The sequence below is a fragment of the Trachemys scripta genome, chromosome 13, assembly GCF_013100865.1.
Source record: "Trachemys scripta elegans isolate TJP31775 chromosome 13, CAS_Tse_1.0, whole genome shotgun sequence".
Lineage (NCBI taxonomy): Eukaryota > Metazoa > Chordata > Testudines > Emydidae > Trachemys > Trachemys scripta.
In genome coordinates, this window is record NC_048310.1 from 24692923 (window position 1) to 24717386 (window position 24464).

Consider the following 24464-nt stretch of genomic DNA (forward strand, 5'->3'; position numbering starts at 1 on the left):
CAAAGATAAAATCACCTCCCTATTCCAACTCACTACTCCTTTGTTTATACATCCCAGGATTTCTTTAACCCCTTTGCCACAGCATCGCATTGGGAGTTCATGTTGAGTTGCTGATCTGCTATGACCCTTAAATCTTTTTCAGAGTCACTGCTGTCCAGGACACAGTCCCCCATTCTGTAGGTATGGCCTGCCTTCCTTGTTCCTATACATACAACTTTGCATTTGTCTGTATTAAAAGACATTCTGTATGAATGGGCCCAGGCTACCAAGAGATCCACATTGCTCTGGCTGAATGCCTTGTCATCATCATTATTTACCACTCCAGCAATATTTGTGTCATTCGCAAATTTTATGAGCGGTGACTTTATATTTACTTCCAGATTATTGATAAAAACGTTGAATAATGTTAGGCCTAAAAACAATAACAATCCCTCTGAAACCCCACTAGAAACATCTCCATTTGATGATGATTCCTGATTGTTGCTAACTGACAGACCCCCAAAAGTAGTCAACTTTTTAATCTATTTAAATGTTTTATGAATGTTTTATAATGTTCTATGTTAATGAATATGTTATCAATTGAATCCCATCTGAGAATTTCCATTATTTTGCCCAGAACTGATGTTAGGCTACCTGGCGTGTAGTTACCTGAGTCACTTTGCATGCCCTTTTTGAATATTGTCTAATATTTACTGGTATTCCAAGACTTATTAAAAATTAAAATAAGGGACCCAGAGTTCTCTTTAGGCAGTTCAGGACATAATGTTTCTTTTCATACCTGATACTCTGTTCACATGAGACATTATTCTCTGCAGAAAGTCTGTGCCCAGAGCCCCTCCTTTTCTTTTCCTGGAAAAATGTTTTTTCAACTCTTTAGGTGTTAGATAAATACTATGTATCTTAGTTTTGTGAAAACTTTCCTTTGCCTCCAAGCGCAGATGAAATCTATGCTGATAGAAAATAATAATTGAGATGCTCTTTGTTCTTGGCTCCAAGGAAAGACAAAAATGGATTATGGAACATCCCTGATTTTTTACAAAGAGACAGAGATAAGGAATGTCTTTGTTGAGCTGTTAAGATAAATATACCTCTGAAAAGAGAGCTATGAATATTCACCTCCTCACATGATGGAAACCAACCTTTATTTCATTGTAGGGGTGCCAGCCTGTTATATCTCGAATGGAAACAATGTTATTAATGGCAAAATTCTTCTCACAAACTGAGTCCTCTCATGAATATATATTTACATTCCAATAGAAATCTGTTTCTCATCTGAGAAAGGAATTCATGAGCTTTAATAGCATCTTCAGACAATTTGATGTTTTTGTATTTCCTCAAGTAAACAGCTTTACATTAGCATAACAATGTTATCTATCCTTTAACTTTCTCAGCCACTTACTGGCCACTTTGTTGCATTTTTTAGTAACTTATCTGTGGGTTTTTTCTTTAAACATTTTTGATCTAGCTTTACCTTTGATGTCAGCTTCAGAAAGAATTTTACCTGTTTGCATATCAATCAATGAGCTAAAAATTACTTAACAATGCCTTATACTGGCCTAAATTATACAAAAAGATATTACAGAACTGGGTTTGCTTCTCTATTACAGCATGAATAGTTGGGACGAACAAAGATTGATGTTAATGACTGAAGGACATAAATGTAGGCAGTGTTGGTCCCAGTATATTAGAGAGACAAACGGGTGAGGTAATATCTGTGTAAGCTCAAAAGTTTGTATCTCTCACCAGCAAAAAATTGGTCCCATAAAAGTTATTACCTCACATAACTTATATCTCTGAAGTACTTAAAGACATTTAGCTCTTACAGGCTGCATTCTCCCCATTTTGTACCAATCAATAAAGTTGGTCAAAACTTGGAATTTTCATTTTGTGAAAAATTTTGACATGTCAAAAACAAATATTTTTTTTAAATCTCCTGAAAAATGGAAATTCAGAACAAAATATTTTGAAAATATTGTTTCAGAAAAAAATGACTTTTCATTTCAAAACATAACTTTTGTTTTGAAATGTATTTTATTCTATTCTTTTCATTTTATATTATTTTTACATCAAGTTATGACATCTCAGTGTTAGTGCATAATATGATATCCCATCATCATGGTAAGTCACACTATGCACTAATACTAGTATTGATGTATCATATTATGACATAGCAGTCAAATTGTATATTAGTTTATCAAGTTTGGTTTTTAAATGATATATCATTTCATTTTTTTTCCACTGGAAATTTTGTTGCAATCGACACAATTTCATTAAAAAATTCTAAAATTAAAAAATGGAAAGTTTATTTGAGAAAAAAGTTCCAACTGGCAGTAGAGGTCAGTGCAGGTGAAGCCAACCTCCACTAAGACATGTGTAATAAAGGAGTGTAGGAAGTCGCACTGTTCATGACCAGCACTGCGCCTGTTAAACAGTCACTGAACACAGAATAAGGGCCTGAAACAGCAATAAGCAATAAGCAGGAGAACCCCCTAGGCTCCTGGAGATCACCATTAGATTCCCCTGATTTTTCTGCCTGCTCGGAGCTTTCTGCCTGCAGGATCAGTCCCTAAGATTTCTCTGCAAATATTTTACACAAAAGTAATCTTTTTGAGTTTGGAAAACTTGAAAGGACAGGGTTAAGCTCTGACTGACTGAGGTATAATGGTTCAAATCTTGGCATGTGAACTATTTCAATTCAGACAATTGGGATGAAAGTCGGGTGTCATGTGCAAGTAGCAAGGGTTTGCTGGTGTAAATATACAGGCAAACCCTCCTTATGAAGACACTGCTTATCCCATAGAATCATAGAACTACAGGGATAGAAGGGACCACAAATCATCTAGTTTAACCCCCCTGCCAAGATGCAGGATTTGTGGTATCTGAGGGCTTAGCTACACTGGCGCTTTACAGCGCTGCAACTTTCTCGCTCAGGGGTGAAAAAACACCCCCTGAGCGCAACAAGATACAGCGCTGTAAAGCGCCAGTGTAAACAGTGCCCCAGCACTGGGAGCCACGTTCCCAGCGCTGTAAGCTAATCCCCTCCTGGAGGTGGAGTACCTGCAGCCCTGGGAGGTGGAGCGCTCTCTCCCAGCGCTGGTGCGCGACCACACTCGCACTTCAAAGCACTGCTGCTGGAGCGCTCCCGGGGCAGCGCTTTGAAGTTTTGAGTGTAACCACAGCCTAAAATAGATAAGCAAGACAAGTACTTTTGGCTTATACCAGTTAACTGAATGCAGTAAGCTATACTGGCAAAAGGACTTTGCCAGGATAACTGTGCTTACACCAGGACTTTTCCCTCAAGATCTATGTGGGGTTTTTTTTCACACTCCTAACTGATATAACTGTGCTGGCAAAACTTTCAAGTGGAGACCAGGCCTCAGATTAGCCCAGAATGTAAGCTGTTCAGGGCAAGTCCTCTGAATTTCTGTATGTTTGCTCAATGCCTAACACAATGGGATCCTGATTAGATCCTTTGGGTGCCACTGCAATAAATATAATAAGTAAGTAATGATAATAATGGAGATTAATTTACTGAAGAGCTCACAATGCAGTTTGCAAACAAAGGAGGTTTTTGGATTCTCAGCAAGAGTGGAGAAAATGCTTCCAAACCTAATTAAAATGCACCCAGCATGGAAAGGGAGGATCCTTCTATTCTAAATAGGGTGACCAGATGTCCCGATTTTATAGGGACAGTCCCGATTTGTGGGTCTTTTTCTTATATAGGCTCCTATTAGCCCCCACCCCACTCCCGATTTTTCACATTTGCAGTCTGGTCACCCTAATTCTAAACTAGTGAATCAGACAAACTCACTTAAACAGGAAACATGGGCCTAAAGCAGGTGTGGGCAAACTTTTTGGCCTGAGGGCCACATCGGGTTTCCAAGATTGTATGGAGGGCCGGATAGGGGAGGCTGTGCCTCCCCAAACAGCCAGGTGTGGCTCGGCCCCCTCCCCATATCTGACTCCCCCTGCTTCTCACCCCTGACAGCCCCCCTCCGACTCCTGCCCCATCCAACCCCTCCATTCCCTGTCCCCTGATGGCTCCCCGGGACCCCTGCCCCATCCACCCCTCCCTGTTCCCTGACTGCCCCTGGACCCTCCACCCTTGACTGCCGCCCACTGCCCCATCCAACCCCTCCTCTCATTCCTGACTGGCCCCCTGGGTCTCCTGCCCCCATTCAACCCCACTGTTCCCCACCCTCTGACCGCCCCGACCCCTATCCACACCCCCGCCCCCTGACCACCACTGCGAATTCCCTGCCCTCTATCCAACCCCCACTACTCCCTGCCCCCTACCGCGCTGCCTGGAGCACCAGTGGCTGGCGGCACCACAGCCGTGCCGCCCAGAGCATCAGGACAGGCAGCTGCGCCACCCAGATGGAGCCAGCCACGCCACTGCGCAGCATAGAGCACTGGGTCAGGCCACGGCTCTGCAGCTGCACTGCCCGGCAAGAGATCGCAGCCCTGCTGTCCAGAGCATTGCACCAGCGGTGCAGTGAACTGAGGCTGCGGGGGGAGGAGGAACAGGGGGGAGGGGCTGGGGGTAGCCTCCTGGGCCAGGAGCTCAGGGGGCCGAGCAGGAGGGTCCTGCGGGCCGGATGTGACCCGCGGGCCGTAGTTTGTTCACCTCTGGCCTAAAGGGTTCAAAGAGAGAAAGTCACATGCGCTCTCTCTCAGCTTGCAGATTTGATCCGAAAGAGAAAGGCTTAACATAAGAACATAAGAACCTCCATACTGGGTCAAACCAAAGGTCCATCCAGCCCAGTATCCTGTCTGCTGACAGTGACCAATGCCAGGTGTCCCAGAGGGAGTGGACCAACAGGCAATGATCAAGTGATCTCTCTCCTGCTATCCATCTCCATCCTCTGACAAACAGAGGCTAGGGACACCATTCCTTACCCGTCCTGGCTAATAGCCATTAATGGACTTAACCTCCATGAATTTATCTAGTTCTCTTTTAAACCCTGTTATAGTCCTAGCCTTCACAACCTCCTCAGGCAAGGAGTTCCACAGGTTAACTGTGCGCTGTGTGAAGAATAATTTCCTTTTATTTGTTTTAAACCTGCTGCCCATTAATTTTATTTGGTGGCCCCTAGTTCTTATATTATGGGAACAAGTAAATAACTTTTCCTTATTCACTTTCTCCACACCACTCATGATTTTATATACCTCTATCATATCCCCCCTTAGTCTCCTCTTTTCTAAGCTGAAAAGTCCTAGCCTCTTTAATCTCTCCTCATATGGGACCCGTTCCACACTCCGAATCATTTTAGTTGCCCTTCTCTGAACCTTTTCTAATGCCAGTATATATATTTTTGAGATGAGGAGACCACATCTGTATGCAGTATTCAAGATGTGGGCGTACCATGGATTTATATAAGGGCACTAAGATATTCTCCATCTTATTCTCTATCCCTTTTTTAATGATTCCTAACATCCTGTTTGCTTTTTAGACTGCCGCTGCACACTGTGTGGACATCTTCAGAGAATTATCCACGATGACTCCAAGATCTCTTTCCTGATTAGTTGTAGCTACATTAGCCCCCATCATATTGTATGTATAGTTGGGGTTATTTTTTCCAATGTCCATTACTTTATATTTATCCACATTACATTTCATTTGCCATTTTGTTGCCCAATCACTTAGTTTTGTGAGATCTTTTTGAAGTTCTTCACAGTCTGCTTTGGTCTTAACTATCTTGAGCAGTTTAGTATCATCTGCAAACTTTGCCACCTCGCTGTTTACCCCTTTCTCCAGATCATTTATGAATAAGTTGAATAGGATTGGTCCTAGGACTGACCCTTGGGGAGCACCACTAGTTACCCCTCTCCATTCTGATAATTTACCATTTATTCCTACCTTTTGTTCCCTGTCTTTTAACAAGTTCTCAATCCATGAAAGGATCTTCCCTCTTATCCCATGATAACTTAATTTACGTAAGAGCCTTTGGTGAGGGACCTTGTCAGAGGCTTTCTGGAAATCTAAGTACACTATGTCCACTGAATCCCCCTTGTCCACATGTTTGTTGACCCCTTCAAAGAACTCTAGTAGATTAGTAAGATATGATTTCCCCTTTATAGAAACCATGTTGACTATTGCTCAACAATTTATGTTCTTCTATGTGTCTGACAATTTTATTCTTTACTGTTGTTTCAACTAATTTGCCCAGTACTGACATTAGACTTACTGGTCTGTAATTGCTGGGATCACCTCTAGAGCCCTTTTAAATATTGGCATTACATTATCTATCTTCCAGTCATTGGGTACAGAAGCTGATTTAAAGGACAAGTTACAAACCATAGTTCAGGGGTAGGCAATCTATGGTACGTGTGCCAAACGAGGCACACAAGCTGATTTTCAGTGGCACTCACACTGCCCGGGTCCTGGCCACTGATCCGGGGGGCTCTGCATTTTTATTTAATTTTAAATGAAGTTTCTTAAATATTTTAAAAACCTTATTTACTTTACATACAACACTAGTTTAGTTATATATTATAGACTTATAGAAAGAGACCTTCTAATAACGTTAAAATGTATTACTGGCACGTGAAACCTTAAATTAGAGTGAATAAATGAAGACTCGGCACACCACTTCTGAAAGGTTGCCGACCCCTGCCACAGTTAATAGTTCCCCAATTTCACATTTGAGTTCTTTCAGAACTCTTGGGTGAATGCCATCTGGTCCTGGTGACTTGTTAATGTTAAGTTTATCAATTAACCCTCTGTAGTTAGAGAGGCTGGCTCAAACCCTGAAGCATGAGGGTTTATATCAAGCCCAATTGTGTTGGGTATTTTTAATATTTCCTATTACAGCTCCGGATATTGTAATGTTCACAAATATGTAATCCCCTGGTGGATTGTACTACACTCTTGCCTTCAACTATGTAGCAATGGCTTCCACAGGCTAACTGTGTACTGTGTGCTAAAGTGTTTCCTGTTATCAGTTTTCTTTCAAAATTTCATTGACTGTCCATTTGTTATTGGTTTGAGCTGTTGGTCCAAGAGTTAAGATTACCCATATGTGGGTTGCTAAATCCTTCAAATGCAACTTTAAAAAAAAATTAGATCAATAATGACACTAAGGACAGTAAAAGATACGACAAAATGTGATCTAAGTGTGTCCTATTTCTCTAGAAAGCTATAGGGCCATACCCTGACATAGGAAATGATCCTGTGAAATGCTGTGTACTCAACTCCTGCTGCTTTCCCTGTTTGGTTTGCCTTCCATTTCAGCACCACTCAGTAGCAAACTGTTGATTCCTTATACATTACTGACATTTTTAGGTATATCATTAATTCTATCAAAACCCTTTAGTGTAGCTCTAATTAAGGGCCAGCATGTCTTTAATAATTATTATCAAATAATTAATTGAAATATTTCAAATTCAACTGAAATGGTTGTTCTGCAGAAATCTTGCAGCTGCGGTATTAGTGTGAGGTCTTAGCTTATTCTGCGATATTTTACCAAACCGGAAGCAAATCACATTGGAAATGCAAAAAAGCTCAAAATATTAAAAACAATAACAAAAATCAACTTCCCTTATATCTCCCCTCCCTCCAAATCAAAAGTCGTACTGATCAATGTGAGTAAAGGGTGCAGAATTGTCACGCAATTTGAATAATGGGCTCCACTAGCACCCACTGAGGTCACTAAAGATTCGCCATTGGCTTCAGCAGGAGCAGGCTCGCCTCCGTGTTAGAAAATGCTGCTGCTTTCATTTCTGGTCTACTTGTTTGGGGGGCTGGATGGGGCAGGGGAACAACAGTGAAAAAAGCAATTCTTAGAGAAGCAAATGCACAATGTACAGTACAACAGCTGTGCTATGCAGCAGCCTAAAAGAACATAATACTGTAGCTACGTAGCCAAGTCATAAACCAACACAGCGTGCAGGGGTTTGGAATTTGTGTGTTCCAGCGTGTGTGATAAATGAGGTGGGTAAAATATCCTAAGGCTAGTACTCCCACTGACTAGGAGTGGGGGCTATCTTCTTCCCCTCCATTGTGTTTAGTGAATATAAACACCAAGACTAACAGGACATGGGTCAAAGCAGTCTAATGCCTGGTAGTGTGACATACTGACTTCAGCAGCACCTCCTGGCTCTCACCTTGTGCAATGCTTTGAGAAGTAGAGACCAGTGATGTAACAAGCAGAAATTCATTGTGGTCCTTAAGCTCCCCCTACCTGCAGGTTGAGGCACACGTTTGGATTTGGTTAGTTAAAAAGCAGGCCTGGCTGGGGCAAGCTGCTTTATGTAAAAGAAGAAAAGGGAATTTTTCATTCAGGCCAGAACTTGCTGAGAGGACTGATTTTCGTTTTAAGGATGGATTTTCTTTTTCCTGAACAGCTCTATCCTCTTTACAAGCTATTTGGGGAAGCTTACTTCTTTAACGAGTGGTGATTGTGTTTTGCCAGAAGTGATACAGGTGCAGCTGATTTCTCAGGAGGAAGTATAGTGCTTTTACTGTACCCCGATGGCCAAGTAAAACTGCAACAGAGAATGGTGCTGGACATGATATATAAAGATAGACAGACAGTAGTACATTTGGCAGTGGTTTGAAAACAGAGTTTATGTGACTTACACCATGTGTGGCAGGGTAAAGTAGATACATTTTAATACATTTAGTAATACATTTAAGGGAGATTTGCTGTATAAATGATAAAGAGCCTGATTTTCATATATAGGATTAGATTCTCTTCCACATTGAGATTTGTTTGGGTTTAGATACATGAAAATCCTAGTTATCCAAATACAGTGTGTCCCTTCCATTGCAGTCCTGTGTTAGCAATTTTGTTTATCCGAATGCCCCATTATCCAGAACGTTTGGATGTCCTGTAGGTTATTTGGATAAATGAGCATGGATTGTATTTGAAAATTCTATTTCTGAAATTATGAAAATAGCTACATTTTGCAAACAATTTTCAGCTATGTCCTCACATAGTATTAGGGATGGACTAAGCTGCAACATTTAGATCTAGATTTTGAACACCCCAGTGCTGGGGCCAGAATTTCACTCCTGGGGTTTTGGATGTAAAGATGGCAACATTTATGAAGATTGGTTCTTGCTTTGCATTTCAAATACACCCCAAATTTGAGGTTGCTCCTACTTGGGGCTTTGGTTTGTACCCAAATATACTAGTTATTTTATTTTCCACAGAGAAAGCCACTAAGTTGTTTTTTTAAACTAAAATGATTGCTATTATTATTGTTATTAATTTAGATTATCTAAATCTTGTCCTAGATCCCTTCTTGTCCAAATCACAATTTGTGTTTAAAGTTCTCATGTGAGTGGCGCTTGTCTCCTGCTATTTGTGTTTAGTTCCAAACACAACAGCAGCATGGGGCTCATCTACAATTATAAGTTGTTCAGGAAGTGCGTAAATAACTTTTGCAACATTAATGCCATTTCTCCTCAGAAAGTGCATATAAAATTCACTTACCATTCACAGCTCTTTTCTTATTGGGGTTCTACAAATAAAGTTGGCAAGGGAGGATTGGAACTCCATTTAATGGAATAAGACTAATCTCCACTTTTCTCCACCATAAGCTTCTCCAATTGATCTGATTAATTGTTTTGGTTAACAACCTGAAGAGAAAGCAACATGTACAGTATAATACAAGGTTAGCATATGGCTTTAGTTATCTTATTCTAAGTCATGAGTCTGCTAACAGAAGCTCATAATGTAATTTATGCCCCGTTCTTGATTTCAGAATTTCTTTCAGATGAACATGAAAATCCCTGTTCTGCATGGACACAGAGGGCCAAATATTCAGATAATGGTGACTAAACTGGGCCTATAAAAATGTTTGTGAAATTCCCCCTTATGCAGAAGGGCAGGCTCAAAGCAATGTCATAATTTAAGCCCCACTAAAGTGCAAAATGGTGCAAAGGCCTTGTACATAGGGGCTAATTTCACCCTCACTTGCACATTCTAAAACCACCCAGTGGGCATGGACATGCTCACACCCAAATCTGGATGAATGCATGAGTTCCTGGTTGTAAATGCAGATGCCAGACAAATGTAGGTATTATGTGAGCAACATTTCAGTTCTCGATTTCTGCAGAGATAATTTAGCTGCCAGTAACTTGGCCCTATACTTGATGCTTTTTGCAAGAGTAAAGGTTTATCCCGTGGCTCTTGGCCATGGAGTTTTGGTCCCATCTCAAGGTACCATGTGCTTTCGGCCAATTTTTCACCTGGTGGTCACCCTCCCCACCAAGTGACAGCTGCATTTCTATGGGATGTAGTCCAATTACTTATATTGTTTGCAAAGCACTGTGGGATCATGAAGAATAAAGATGCTACTCTACAAAATTTGAGATTAATATTAATCATCTTTAGATTTAAAAATAATAAAATAATTCAAGGAATTAATACACAAATGTGATTCAAGCCCAGGCTCTGTCTGGTCCAGTGGTTTTGGTCACAATGCCTCCTAATCAATAATCAAAGCAACAAAAATTTGCTTTTTCAAACTGATGAAACTAGAAAAACTTTCTCCTAAACAATTAGAAAAATCCCTTTACTGTTCTAACCATTTTCTACTCCTCACTAAAGAGCTTGTTTTTCTGTTGTAAATTTCCACATTCCTTGTTTTCTTATCCATCTCTAAAGCCCATGAAATTTAAACTAACCTTAGAACCAGCATTGTTCAGGCCCCAAAACATGCACGGTCTGATTATATAGGTATAAAAAAGAATTCCTTGCTTATAACAGGTATTTTCATTAGATCATTACCTGAAAACCCCTGAGAGAGAATGCATTTCATGCAAATTACATCTTTGGTAAGCCAATGGTTTGTGGGGTTCAGATCAAGTATTTCAGATCAGTGCCATCTCGGCTACAAACCTAAGTTCCAGAAGCATTTTTGACACAAGACACTTGCATCTCTTAGTTCAATAGCAGAGTGTAAAGTAAAACTATTGTTAAAGAGAGACAGAATCGTTTGGATACTATAAGACCTAATCTAACCATATCCACATCCATCAAACTGCACCAAACTCAACCCTGATTTAAGAGTTGGGAAAAAACCCAACAGCAAACTTTTTTTTTTTTTTTTTGATTTTGCTATATTTTCATGCTCTCTGTGCTACTAGGTTTCAGCTGGATCAAGACAAGGAAATGGAAATACTCCCAAATGCTCTCCTCCCAGCTGTGCAAAAGTCACCAGAAACCCTGCTCTTATGAGACATCCCTGCATGCATAGTGCCTAGCCCAGAGGGGAGCATGCCAGGGAGAATAGCTCCTTCCTTAGCCTCACCCTTCCCAACACAGGTAGCCTCAGGCCTCCAGACATAAGTCTCCTGTCAGATTTGAGGAAGGGGAGAATGCAGCAGAATCAGTGCTGCTCCCCCCATCCCATTCTATTCCCTATTCTGCTCCCAAGATTCTGCCCATGTTAATGCAGCAAAGCATATAGACATTTTCTGCCTCAGTCTTGAATCCCTGTATACCTTTGTGAATGCTGTTACAATCAAAGCTTGGGACAATAACAATGGCATCCTGCATGCAGGAGCAAACACTTTCTATTTTAGCTCTTTCATCAGAGAAGGTAGATTTTGTCAGCCTGGTTATTCTCGAAAAACAAAAAGAAATTAATTGAGCTGGGATTAACTCTCCAAAATAGTGAAAAGAGCAGACAGAAATGGGATTTTTAATGCTTAATTACTTTTCTACAGTATTTAATACTTCCTATAGTTTCTGGGGCTTAAAGCCTCATTTCCGTATATTACTATCCCTTTGAAACAGCTTTTAGGGCCCAATCCAAGGCCTGATGAAGTAAATGGGAGTCTTGCTATTATCTTCAATGGGCATTGGATCAGGCCTGAGGCAGCACCTCAGCACACGCATCTTTGGGCTTAGTGAGTTTCCTGTTAGTGAGATTTTTTCCCCTCCATAGTGTTGTAGATCTTAACATCCTCTTCCCCCTTGTTCTTCTTCCTCCCATAGAGCCATTGTTAAAGTTTTGCACGTCTGCAACAGTTCAGCAATTAAACAAACCCCTCCATCCTAAGCACCTTGGTTTCTTATGCCTAACTGGAGCAGCACTAGTGATTTTTCATTCTCTCTGAAACTGGGGGAGGGATAGCTCAGTGGTTTGAGCATTGGCCTGCTAAACCCAGGGTTCGATGACCTTTCAAGGTTCCTTCCAATTCTAGGAGATAAAATAAAAAAAAAAATTATAATACATCTCATATACCCCTGGGCGTTCAACATTCCGGTAGCCAAAGGAATGCGGTGTCGCATGAGTCTATTAACAAGCATCTAGTCCATGACAGTGACTTTGTTTTATAAAGTACTTTTGGAAGATGTGGACCAGATCTCCAGCTGGTGGAAATTGGCATAGGTCCATTGACTTCAACAGACTTAAGCTGATTTAAAACTAGCTGGGGATCTGTACAAACATAATCAGAGGATCTGGCTCTCTATCTTTCACTTTCCCCCCTCTCTGTACCCCCTGAATTCCTCCCATGCAGTCATGAACTAATGCATATGACTTGGGTGGGTTATCTTTGGTCTTCACAAAAATTACCTAACATTCCTCAAAGGCTTCTCTATGCTTTTTCTCAGAAGTTTATTTCCCCCCGCCCTCTGGTGAGAGTGAGTTGACAACTCCTTCAGAGCGAGAGAGTTATCAATAAAATCATATCTCTTTAATCACATTTAACAACACTACATAAATACTTGAAAAAATTATGGAAAAAAGTGTTTACAGTAGCTGAATATCACAAGGGAATTTACAGTCTTATTAAAAATTATTAGGCTTTACTTCTTATTCACTGACAAAGCTGCTTTCATAAACTGCTCTCAACAACTTCATATCCAGAGTTTGCAGGATGTTTATTTTCACATTTTCAAAATGCCATATTTCTTCCACCATTAAATTTTATTTTTGTGTCGTTTAAAACAGCAATTTTCCATCTCTCCTGACCCAGTAATTCAGCTAGAAAAATATGTTTCCCTGGAAACACTTCAGAATATACGGCAGCGTAGCATGACTGCAGGGCCTGTTGTGAATAATGTTGTAAAATGCTCCCGAGTATTCAAGTAATATAAATGTACATGTCAGAGACTGAAGCCTGCAAGTTTGGCGTTGATTCCAGGTTCAACTGATATAGAACATTTGGATTGGACTCACGGACCTTATTCACAAGGGGCCAGTCTTTGCCTCTCAACAACTAGCTTGGTAAATAGGGAGGCAGGAAACTCAGAAGACAATCAGCTTGTCAGACTGATTTTCCTGCAGGTTTTATTGCTGGTTTTTTCCTCCTATCAGATTTTCAAGGAAGTTGAATGGGTCAGCAGCACTCCCTCATGTCTGTGGCCCTGCAAGCTTGGAGAATCACCCTTTTCTTTGAGATAAGTGTCTGCATTTCACTTTCTAATGACAGGTTTCAGAGTAGCAGCCGTGTTAGTCTGTATCCGCAAAAAGAACAGGAGTACTTGTGGCACCTTAGAGACTAACAAATTTATTGAGCATAAGCTTTCGTGGGCAACACTTTCTAATGTTCCCAGAAAGAAGTGAATTGAGAGTGTGTAGCTCTCTCTCTCTCTCTCTCCTCTTTTGCAATATTGCCATTTTGGATTTTGCATCAGGCTGGCGAAACTCTGAATAAGGTCAGTTTGGAGAGACTGAATCCCTCTGAAGATCTTAGGATCCTGTACTCGTCATTTATAACAAATAATTACTTCTTGAAAACCTTTAGAGACATTCAGCAAGAAAGGATGCGGCAATTACCAACTGTATAATTATGCAGGGGTATTACTTTCTCAGAAATTAAGTCTGAAGCAATTTTTCCCATTATAAACCACATTTTCTACCCCATTTCCTAACTTGGTCAAAACCAAACCAACATGCCTTAAACTTTACATGCCACATCTCATTCCAAGGTAAAGTTGTCCTGGAAGAGTTGGGGCAAATCACGGCAAGGAATGCAGAGATCTGAGATTTCAAAAAAATCTTGTTTAATTTTCAAAGATTTCTGTTTTGTTTTGTTGGGGTTTTTTTGCTTCTCAACTCTCTGAAACAAGTTTGTATGTAAACTCTGAACTTCTCTTCTGTATTATTTAACAAGTAGAAGTGCTTCTCACGAGTTTTGAGGCAGTGCATCTAGAAGTGATTTAGATATTAAAAGTTTTTATCAAGTAATTAACCAAAATGGTAGTATGCACTTACCAGCATACATCTGTATTATTTACAAACACTATTTGGATGTATACATTCTATGCAAATACCATTTTGATGTATGCTTTGTCAAGTGTTCATGGGCTCAGAAACACATTATAATACAGACATAGCCCAGATGCAGATAACCAAGTGCAGGCAACAGGTGACAGGGTTTCACAGGGGTTCATTGGGGCAGGGGGGTTCATCTGGAAGGAGCAGAAATGGGAAAGCTACCTGGAGTGAGATGACAAGAGATCTGGTCTAGGGAATGGCAGGAGGAAGTTACAGTTTGAGGACAAATGTTGTCCATCTCTGTGTGACTTGCAAGGCCCTGCTGCTGAGCAATTCTTACACTTTTTTTTTTTTTCAAATGTAAGGAAATTCTTCAGCTAAAATCAGCGTAACCCATGAACTGTTCAGATCACAGTGACAGGCTCTCAAAAAACGAAAACATTAGAAATCACGGACTTTCCAACGTGCAGCCCCTGTGTGTGACGGGTGGATAAAGTTAAGATTCAGAAACAAATTCATCCCTCTGCAACTCCGCTGAACCCAGGTGGATGGGGAAGGCAGTGAAGTTAAGGGGAGAAAACTGCACAGTTTTCTGAAGAGATTTTGAGCTGAAGTGATAGACTTAACCCAGTTCCTGTTTGGTTTTTGGCCTGGTCCTTCAAAATTTGTTTCACGTAAAGAATAGTACTTAGGGATGCTTGCTAAGGGATTATTATATATAAAATATTTGTTTCAAACAGCAAAACAAAATAACATTTAAATGTCTTTCTCTGAAATCCACTTTTTGTTTCCATAATTGATAACCAATTACAATGCAGTTCATCACAATTCTTGTAAAATTCTATGGAGCATGCCAAAGTTCTGTACATTTTTTCAAGAATAGGCCTTGGACTCTTTTGTGGCACTTGCAAAGCCTTTTGAGAATCAGATCCATGGTGCCTTAAATACTGGATAAACTGTCTGGGTTATAGACAGCAATTCTAGTCAAACCATGTTAATTAATTAAATACAAGACTGTACAGGAGCATTGATCATAATTTACATGAAATAATCGGTCTGACAAAATCTCAGTGGTAAATCAAAATGAGGAAAATGGTTTATTCAGGTTAATTCTAGTTAAACCAGATAATTTTTTCAACATATCCCAATGGTCTCTTTTACAGAAAAGGGGAATGTGACTTGAATATGAGAGAACAGATTTCTATCCTGGCTTAGTCCATTCACAAGGAGAGGTAGTAAAATCCCAAGCCAAAGGCAAGAGACAAAATGGTTTCAAGTTTTTCCTCAGACTTTCATCTCTGTGATATATGGCCCACTGAGCAGTCTAACCCTTTGAGACTATTTAGCAAAGCCAGCAAATCATCACTGACCAACAAAGTAATTAAAATTCAGCACTACCCCTAGCAGTATCTGCCATTTGCTGAAGGCTAACACAGAAAAGATGCTGCAGAGGAAAACGCTGCAACATATTGAAAGGCTAGAGTTTAGAGGCAGAATGACAATGATTTTCAAAACTACACAGTTATTAAACAACTGGGTGTGACCTATTCCTATGGGTATTACTGAGTTTTATAAAAGCGTGAACTACAAGAAGCAATAAAGTCTATTGTTTTAAATCCTAATCCACAGTAACAATCTGATTGTAATTGTAGAACATGTTTCCAGATTTTAACAGGCAAATTAATTATTTTTACTTTAAATTTGAGGAAAGAACTGTGTCTAGGAACATCCGATAGATTTTAATCTGTTTAGTGTGGTGGTGCCTGGAGGCCCCAATCAGATTGGGACCCATTGTGCTAGGCACTGTATAAACATAATCAGAGGCTATCCCTGCCCCAAGAGCTTAACAGCCAAAAGACAAGATATGCTAGGTAGCTAAAACAAATGAGTGAACGGGGCATTGGGGGAGGGGGGGAAGTGGCAAAAATAATAAGATGGTTTAGCACAAACTAGCTGTGTGCACAATTTCTAGCCAATCAGGAGCAGCAACCACAACTGGTCATGGACCTGGCTGTTATCAGGTGGTAGTGTTTAAATTAAGGAGATTACATCATCCACTAGGCATAATATCATTCAATCTCAAATACTTATGAGGGTAAGTACTACAGGGAACCATGCAAAAGTTTTTGACTTTAGGCAATCGGACTTTGAGGAATGCAAAAAACATCTCAGGCAGCTCGGTTGGAATTTTGTAGCATGTGGGAAATCACTGTAAGGGAACCAGAAAATAACATACTTAAGAAACAATTAGTAAGTTTGAAGATAAAATTTAAATCAGTAAAGTCAGACAAAGGATGTCAGTTTAAGGCCAGCTTGGCAAAGTAAAAGTGCAAGTTGAAATTTTCTTCAATGCAGAGAGATGGCTAAAAAAGCCCTGTTTTGAGGATTTAATAGTACACAGGCCTTGGGCTTCTGCTGTGGGTGAATTTCACCTCCTATAGAATAGTATAAGCAACAGAGATAGCAAAAATTAAAAATACATAAATATTAAAGCAATCTAATAAGGAAGAGGATTTCAACACTGCAACCATATGCAGAGTCAAGTTGTTCAGATATAGAGAAGTGCAAAACTAAACAAGTAAATATATAGAGATTATTTCAGATAACAGCAAAGGGCTCTCAAAATACATTTGCAATAGACAAAAGGTAAACATGAAAAATAATGGAGTGGAACAGAGATAGGAGAGAACAAATGGCAAAGTTATAAGACAATTATTTTCCTGCTAAAGGACCCACTTCCCAGCCCTCTGTGTTGATTAGCGTGAGCTGTGTTCAACATAGATCAGCCCTGGAACAAATCCCACTACAACAGTCTGGCAGGAAAGTGTCTGGAAATATATTTTGCTAGTCAAATAGCAAACAGATTTTTGGGACATCTATTAATATTCTCTTGAAAGAGAATTGTCCATGTAAACCGACACTAATAATATTAATGATTAATCCTGTACAACAGAGCTGATGGTTGCTTCAAAGATGTTACACTTGCAATACCCTCCTCTTCCAGCTTGGAATAAACATCTAGTTATATTCACTTCTCCACAACTGGGTAGCAGACTTTTTGGACTACTATTTGATCTGTGGTACCATCTGCTGCAAGGTTTTAGTTCTAATTAGCTGCATGATACCTGTTTGTCTTGGTCTTTTAAAATTTTTTTGGGGGGCAAGAAAAGAGACAGCAACATCTGAGCCCCCAATATTCTTCAGGAGTAAGATGGCATTCTGAGAGAGCTACTCAATCACCAGGACTGCTGGGAAGGGAATGATCTTGAACAATGAGTACCCATGGTCTGATTCAGACCAGGTCATATGGTTGTAGACTGCTCTTTAGTTGAGGAATCAATAGGCTCTTCAGAACTGTTACCTATAGAGTGGGACTGATGTTGGAATAAAAGGTTTTGCTTTAAGCTCCATTCTAATTATAAGGGGTAAAAATATCCATGACCAGCCAATCTCTGAAGCTAACTCAAACCAATAATTCATATCATTGCAATTAGATAAGACAGCTTTTAAAATGGAAACTGGATTAAACATGAAACTACCATGGCGTGATTTGAGTAACTAGCCAATAAAGTCTCTTCCTTTGGTACAAATATTTCAAAACAGATTGATGTCTGATCCACAGGACTAACATCATAAACAGTCCAGAAAAGGAGAGAGAAAACTGATGGAGACAGTGAGAGGAAAAACAGTAACACTGGAAGCTGCATGGGATTAATGGTGGACATGTCCAAAGAAAGAAAGCAATCTGAAACAAACTCATACGATTATTTGGCCCTGGCTTGACATTTATTAACACACAAACAAATCAACAACGTAAATCTACTAATGTACACTGCCAAATACAATGAGACCCTCCAGACTGACTTCAGTGCACTTGACTCTGTTCTGCACGAAGATAGTTCCACTGAACTCCATTGAATTATTCTAGAGTTATAGTGGTGCACATGAGTACAAAATCAAACCCTATGTATATGAAATTCAGACTCCACATACACCATCTACTGGATCACTATACAAGCATACAAAACCAAATAGCCTTTCTCCTCATACAAGGACAGAGTCAAGAGCAAAAATCAAGTTTGTCCTATGTTTTTCTATATACATGGCTTTCACACTACGGCACCTCATGTTATTTTAATATATCCATAGTGAAAGTACTTCAGCATCAAATTGGAAAACACCATTTTAAGAATGGAGAGCCAACTATAGCTAAATCATATTCAAGTCACATTGTAAAGGAGGGATAGGAGTTGCTGGTCCAATGAGAAAAAGTTATTGTGTTCCCTTTACTTAAGCACTCTTCTTTTTCAACACCACCTTTTCCCCCACCGTTCTTTGCTCCCTTTCCCATCAAAACAGAGTATTTGAGCTGTAGATCAAATAATGCTGGGGCTTTTTTTTTTTTTTTAGAGTAGCTTTAAATCCCCGTTTGCATTAATTCCCCCCAAAATAATTACAATAACAGGTGCCAAAGTAAAGGAGAAGTGTCAAGCTGATGATTGTTTTAAATGTCTGATTCTCTGGAGAAATATCCTTTGCTGGATATAGTATGATACTAACAGATACTGGATCCTTAACAAATTTCAATGGGTAATTACAGCGTGGATATCTGTAAGAGCAAGACTTTTTTTTTTTTTTTTGCATTGTCAGAAGCTGGAAGTTTAGAATGGTAGATAAGCTATTCTACACATCTCTAGTGTCTAAATGTTGGATTTATCTGAGCCTGGACATATCTTCTTTAACATTATGTTGTGGGCATGCAACTCAAGATCTGACTGATTTGTGTTTTAGAATATTCTCATATTTCCCAATAATGAAAAATAAAGGCAGCCAAGTGAGCTTTGTAATGCCAGTGTTTTAAGTCAACTTCTGAGTACAATCAACAGACCATAACGAGGAATAATGGGCCAATGATTAGGGCACTAAGCTTAGAACTGTGCCTCAGTCCTCCATCTGAAAAATAGGGATAATAGCATTTTTCTACCTTAGAGGGATGTTGTAAGGAGAAACACAATAAAGACTGTGGGGTGCTTTGATCTTATGATAACGGGGGACATATGAATACCTTAGATAGAAACAGACACTGTTAGTTGGAAAGTTCTGAACTCATGTACTGAGGGACAATATCACCCAAGAGTATGGCTCAACACAGCAATCATGTGAACAAATCACCAAAGTAACTTTTCCTAAGAGCAAGAAAGTGAGCATGAAACAACAAAGTTGGGTAGTTTACAGCAACTTTAATGACTAGCTCCATATGACTTATTACAATTTGGGCTGCAATGAGAGAGCTTTTGACACCACAGAAAAGAAGTAGATTTTACATGGACAATTATGTGAAAAGTATGCACTGATGTAATGACTAGCAGGAGGTGAAGGGATGTGCTGAGTATGCAAATTGTCTTACATTCCCTTTGTTGGTGTACCCACTTGAATGGTTACATTATTGGAGTTCTGTAACTTTGCAACAATCAAACATGCATGTGCAGCAAGGATAAATTCATCAGGGTCTTTCCCCCCCCCTTCCCAAGATAGTAGGTGCTATTTTGTTAATTTGCACCCATCATCTTTCATGTGTGTTAGTTTGCACTACATTTTTCAAATGGATCTGGAAGCGCAAGCAGACCATAGCTTGGCAGTTAGCACTTTCAGGTGTTGCTGGACATGTGTCTTAACACACATTTAGTTTGACTAAAGTGGAAACTGCTTTTCCAAGTGCTACTTTTTAAACCTACATCTTTCTGGTCTGCTGTTGATTCAGCAAGTGCAGTTACACTACATCACCGGCCTGTGCATTGGATTCTGCTCAGATGTGTTATCCCTGCTTGCATTTGGGTGGATTCAGACAACTGGAATATTTTGGTGACCAGAAAGACAAAAAACAACCCAAAAAACCTTGCTATGTTTTGGACACCGCAGATTAAAAATAAACAAACAGGGTCATCATACAAGTGATCATGTACCTCTGTGACTTTAGCTTCTGCTTCATATGTAAGGGCAGACCTGTCTTTGGGGAAGCTGTTTGTCAGGATTACAGACTTCTCACACTTCACTGGTGACACCTTCACATTTTAATTGGGAAGGTTCTGACCACTATCATATCGACCATTTCTGCTAATTCTTTTACAGAGATATACTAGTTCTAGGTAACTGCCTGGATGCTGTAAAGAATTCTGTAAAGGGAGCACAGTTCATACCTTAGAGGCCTGATCAGGTAGTGGCATGCACACAAAATTCCATTGATGTCAATAGGAATTCCATGTGCAGAAGTGACAAGTAACCTAGTCTAAAAAATCTGAAGGGGACATTAATTCTAGAGGGAATACAATGTATTCTATAGAAATGTTTAATTGTACAGAACTGGAAGATTAATTATAATTGTAATCCCTAACCTAGATAGAGTAGGAGGCAAAACACTATATTTGGCAAATTATAGTGCCACAAAAATTGTTTTGGAACTTTTCAAAAGTTAAGCCATGAAATGGCTGACCACTCTCTCCAACAGTATTTGTGTGTGAGTGCTATGAAAGGTATAATGGCTGGATCATAGTCACTGGACTGTATGAAACATTTTGTAATCTCACATATCAATAACAGGTGAAAAGTCTGTTCCAACAGGTGTACAATACATAACTCAATAGCATATGCATGAGGAAGCAAAATTACACTTCAGATATTTAAGATAAAACTCCTTTAATATTACCACAATGTGATATATGCCATCATGTGCCAGCAATGCCCCTCTGCCATATACATTGGCCAAACTGGACAATCTCTACGCAAAAGAATAAATGGACACAAATCTGACATCAGGAATCATAACATTCAAAAACCATTGGGAGAACACTTCAACCTCTCTAACCACTCAGTGACAGACTTGAAGGTGGCAATTTTGCAACAAAAAAACTTCAAAAACAGACTCCAAAGAGAGACTGCTGAACTTGAATCAATATGCAAATTAGATACAATTAACTTAGGTTTAAACGGAGACAGGGAATGGTTGGGTCATTACACTAATTGAATCTATTTCCCCATGTTAAGTATCCTCACACCTTCTATGGGTTATCTCGATTATCACTTCAAAAGTTTTTTTTCTCCTGCTGATGATAGCTCATCTCAATTGATTGGCCTTTTACAGTCGGTATGGCTACTTCCACCTTTTCATGTTTTCTGTATGTATAAATATCTTCTTTCTATGTGTTCCAGTCTATGCCTCCGATGAAGTGGGCTGTAGCCCACAAAAGCTTACACTCAAATAAACGTGTTAGTCTCTAAGGTGCCACAAGTACTCCTGTTCTTTTTGCTTTTTATCTGGTTATTCTACATTTGCATGCTATTGGGGCAGCTCTGTCATGCCTCCTTGATTCCTTGTTTGCTCAAAGCTAATGTTAAAAATTATATAATACACAGGTTAAGCAAAAAGTGTCTGTACATCTGGGTGTAATGCTTAGATTATCCAAAAGTACAAAATCTGGTTTAAAAGTCATAAAATACATTAGTACATAATCTGCATCAACCCAAATTTAGGTGAATAAATTTAACGATACAGTTTAGATATTAGAATCCAAATACTCGGGTACCTCACTCATGAAAAGTTGTACAGAGAGTTGGTTGTAGAAAGCAAATATAGGAATGAGTGTAAATTGTCCCTCAGTAATTGAGCATTGATATGCATCCGAAGAAGTGGGCTGTAGTCCACGAAAGCTTATGCTTTAATAAATTTGTTAGTCTCTAAGGTGCCACAAGTACTCCTGTTCTTCTTTTTGAGCATTGAGGATAGGTTGTTGTCCCTATTACAATTAGCACCTGTCCTTAAGAACATTTATTGTAAATAAAGGCATATTTATTTCAGTTAAGAAGGTTCACAATTTCATTCCACTGGGATAGACCTGCACAGGATCGACCTTGTAAAGCAGAGCTCAGGGGAGGGGAATTGGAGTAACTCAAGATGTCCACACTATTACTTGGCTGGGGAGCCTGCAGCCAGCCAGTGCCACCTGAAAAGCATGACAGGGAGTTGTTAGAGTAGCTGCCAATTCAGTATAGCTTCTGCCAGCTAACGTCCCACTGTTGCTGGACAGTCAGAGGGAAATGAGGGAGCAGTACTGCCAACTGCCCCATCTCAGGTGAATAGCCCTGGATGAAGTTGGGCTGGCTAGCAAAGGGAGGTCCAGGATATGCCTTCTTGTGACTGTACTGTCAAAACTCAAACTGGGGTGGCTCTTAAAAGGGAGAAAATATCAAGTAGGTCTACACTTAAGGCAACCATAGAAGGCATACACCGCATGCCCCCAAGCATAGGAATAAATAGCATTGAAAAGGGTGAGGCACTGTTAGGTGAATACAGTGCAGGAACACCCTCTACCTTCCAAGGCAGTGACTTCCATGTCTACGCTGCTATTTTAGCAGCATAGCGTCCTGCTGCCTCCCCACTGCAAAAGGCTCTGGCAGGAGGAGGCAGCAGAGAATGGCTCCTGCAGTGGGGCTTTCACTGTGGTGGGATCTGGGAAAAGGGGCCAGGAGATCCTCCTGCCAGAGTTTTCCCTGCCACAGTGAAAGACTCCTGCAGTGGGTGAAAGCTCTGATGGAGGGAGGCCACCCTTTCCTTACTGCCTTCTACCTGCCAGAGTCTATCACTGTTGTGTGTAGCTACCTGCTGCAGTATGGATGCAGCTTGTCTTTCACTGCACTGGGTAGCTACACGTATCCTACATGCCACCTCGAGTGTAGACAAGGCATTATTTTAGTGAGGGTAGATTGTGCTTCTCTGTATGAATCAAGGTGGTAGGTGTGCAGAGTATATACTAAGTGGTGAAAAACGTACTGAGATTCTAATACTCCCTATATTATAATAATAAAAATATTTACATTTACTCAGCTGCTTCCATCTGAGAAGCCCGAAGTGCTTTCACAAAAATTAATGAATTAAGCTTCCAGCCAGAGGTGCTGCCATTTCATGGGAAATTCTGACATTTCAAAAATTTGTTTTTGTTTCAGAACAAAACCAAAAATGTTGTTTTGTGGGAAAATTTTCAAAAATGTTTGTTTTGGGTCCATTGCAACATTCAATTTTGATAGAACAAAATGTTTCTTTGACAATTTTCTTAATTCATATTATATTATAATTTGCAATGTAATACAAATATCTAAACAAAGAATCATTTCTTACATAAACAAAAAACTAACCCCAAAAGCTTTGTTCTGATAAAGTTGAAATGGAATGTTTCAATCTTATCAAAATGCTCCTCCCCCATTTTTTTCTAAATGAAATCTCAAAATCGACCCATTCTGATGGAAAAACACCTCTCAACCCTTGCTCCCAACATCTCCGAAAAGAAGGGTAAATTGAGGCACATAAAAGCAGAGCTAATAATAAGACCTAGATCTCCAAGTGCAAATCCTTTATCACAAACCAATACTCACCTGTTCACATTAGCAATAATATGAGCGTTAGTCATTTTAGAACTGATTATACATCCTGTAATTAAACCAAGAAACAATGATGTCTGAAACGGAGAAATCATTTTGCATCAAGTTTTGAAATACTACAGAATGACTTAACATGGAAGTAATTATCACACACACACTATACAGTACAGCTTGCACACATTAAAGTAATTGATTGCTTGTGGAATAATAATCCTAAATTTTATTTATATGGCACTCATCCGACAAGCCTTCCTAGGCAGCATTTTCAAGTAGTGCTTACTGAATTTAATTAAAATTATTAAACTAGAACAGAGCTGGCTTTACAGCTTTTCCATGGACATTGAAGACTCAGTGGGAGGAGGTGCTACTAAGCAGCTTCATTGCAATGACATGGAGGGCTATGACAGTGCAAGTGTAACACTCAGGCAGTGTCTGTCAAGTCCCCCTCTAATGGTTGGTCCACTCACAGAGGAAGAGTCTAATACTGCTGCTAGCTAACTGAGGTGCTTCTTTAACTCAAATGGTGCAGGCCTATGCTTTTGTACTTGAAGTCTCCCTGTTGATGATGCAAGGTGAACAGTTGTTATACAAGTTGTGTGACACACGGATCTGAGATCAACACAATGGAAACAGAATTTTAGAGTTCTTCTGTCAGTTACAATAATGCTGTTTTCATTAGAATAATGTTCCAAAAACAGAATATAAAAGCTGCTGCAGATTTGGTGCCATCCTAGAATTCTGCAGGCCACTGCTGCCATAACGCCTTGGAATTGCTGACGTTATTGCTCTGCCGCCCTGTCTGTCTAATGTTTGGCATCGTTCAGATGTAATAATGTCAGTCAAAAAGAAAATCA

At 39.8% G+C, this 24464-nt stretch overlaps 1 long non-coding RNA gene across 1 annotated transcript in view; it reads right to left on the bottom strand.

Moving 5' to 3' along the window:
• The window catches only part of LOC117886639, a 170156-nt gene that overhangs the window by 51219 nt on the left and 94473 nt on the right, over window positions 1–24464 (bottom strand). Inside the window, exon 2 of the long non-coding RNA XR_004648009.1 lies at window positions 9441–9586. This is a non-coding gene — a long non-coding RNA (uncharacterized LOC117886639). The remainder of the gene's footprint in view (window positions 1–9440; window positions 9587–24464) is intronic.